This window comes from Corvus brachyrhynchos, unplaced genomic scaffold (genome assembly GCF_000691975.1).
Source record: "Corvus brachyrhynchos isolate BGI_N302 unplaced genomic scaffold, ASM69197v1 scaffold90, whole genome shotgun sequence".
Lineage (NCBI taxonomy): Eukaryota > Metazoa > Chordata > Aves > Passeriformes > Corvidae > Corvus > Corvus brachyrhynchos.
In genome coordinates, this window is record NW_008236932.1 from 4977183 (window position 1) to 4979149 (window position 1967).

A 1967-nucleotide genomic window follows, 5' to 3' on the forward strand; every position below is an offset into this window, starting at 1 on the left:
TTAAAGATACTCAGGAAGGTGTGTTTGCTTGCTTCTGAAAGTCAGAAAATGTGGCCCGAGGAGGGACAGAATGAAAATGCAATGTAAGCTTCAAAAGTCAGTCCTTAGATAGTTTCTCTTGCAAAAGATCTGGAGACATAGACAAATACCTATGCCACCCATGCATAAGTAAGTATATATTTGCCACACCCCTTGTATGTGTGGAGGAATGTGGAAGAGGAAGTTGGCAGGTCTAAATTTGGTGCCCTCAAGAGAATTAATCAATACCACTTAGGTGTAGGCCAGTAAAAAGGACTGTATTTTTGGAGAGCTCATGCTATGCCATGATCCTCATGAACATCCAAGTGGGAATTCAATGAAAATTTGCCTTGTTTTAGTCACCTTTAAAGCTCCTGTGGTGGAAGGCATCCTATATTTTTGTACTTTGTTTCTGCTGATTTCAGTCACCTGTTAGGTGAGAGCAACATGTGCCAGCAGTAGGGAAGAGCTTCATGCAGAGCTGGAGGTGAACTCAGGGTGTGCCCTGGGTCAGACCTGCAGTAGGTTTGAGAGGCTGAGCAAATTACATTTTCAGTTCTTTCTGAGCTGCTGGGAGGGCTGGGAAGCAGGGTAGGAAATATGGGCAGCAGTAATCCCTGACAGGATGACCAGTTAGGCCGGTCATAAATCATGGTGTCCATCTGGATGAGTGAGCTGGAACTGTGACACATGGTCCTGGTGTGATGCCCCCCAGCTCCACATGGCTTTCGAGAACTGTTTACCTGTCTGCAGTTCAAGGGCTTTGGAGCCATGAATCTACGTTTCCAGGGCTTGCTTTGTCTTTTCAGCTTTGTGTGCCAGTGCATGTGCCAGGTGGCTGGAGGAAACACCAGAGTGGTGAGACCCAAGGTAGGATGGAGATCTGTAGCTAGACATCCTGAGTGTGGCATTGCAAAGCATTAGCCAGTGAAAAACCTGCTCTTGGCAGGCTTTGGACTCTGGCACACAATAGTCATTCAGGTTCCGTTTCCTCATAGGCATGTAATGGAGAGTGAGGAAACATGAAAATAAGAGGGAAAAAGAAGAGGAAGAACAAAGGAAGTGGAAAAGGAAAAAAAGAGCAGGAAACCAGATCCAGCAGCTTGTGCTAATTCTCGCAAGTTAACCTCTCCACGCCTCTGTGAGCGTATCTAAGACAAACTTCTGTCTCCCAAAACCACTATTAAGTCTCCTGACCACTGAAATGTGTCATTCAGTAAAAGGCATACCTACAAGGATAATATTACTGCAGCCATGGCACAGATGGTCAGTCATGTCCAGCATTAAGAAGTAGTGCATCCAGTTGCAGAAATGAGGAAGCTGCTAGAGGAAACAACCCCAGCCATAGCAGTATCAGATTTTACTGTAGGAAACCCTAGTTATTTGCCAGTGTCTTACAATGGAAACTGAGAATGTTACACCTGGCCCTGACACTGCAACAGAGCAGCAGCCTTTAGTTGTCCTTTCCCTTTCCTTCCAGCCTGCCCTTCTGGAATATTTTGCTTTTGTAACTGGCCTATTAAAGGTGCATATAATAATTAATAGGTGTTAATAATTAATAATTTTATAGGTGTTCTTGGTGTTGGGCAAGCATAAGTCACAGAGGAAACCTGCTTCTTTTTCTCTCCCAGGCTGATGTACTACAGATGTAATTGCCCAGAGTTTTTTGAATGCTTGGTGTAGCATGTCTGGTTAAAAATGAGAGGAGAAGTTGAGTAAAATGTGAGGGGAAAAAAAAAGGAGAGCAAAGATCTTAACCACAGTTCATCTCCCCTCATCCTGGGGGGATGTTGGTAACAAAGCACTTCTGAGAATCAAAAAAACATCCATGTTACTTCCCTCGCACTCATTTTTGCTTCATTTTTAATAAGTTCTTTGGAGAAAAGAATATCAAAACACTCCAAAGCTGATGCAGCTGCTACTTTTGGAACTTGTATTAGAAGAAACCT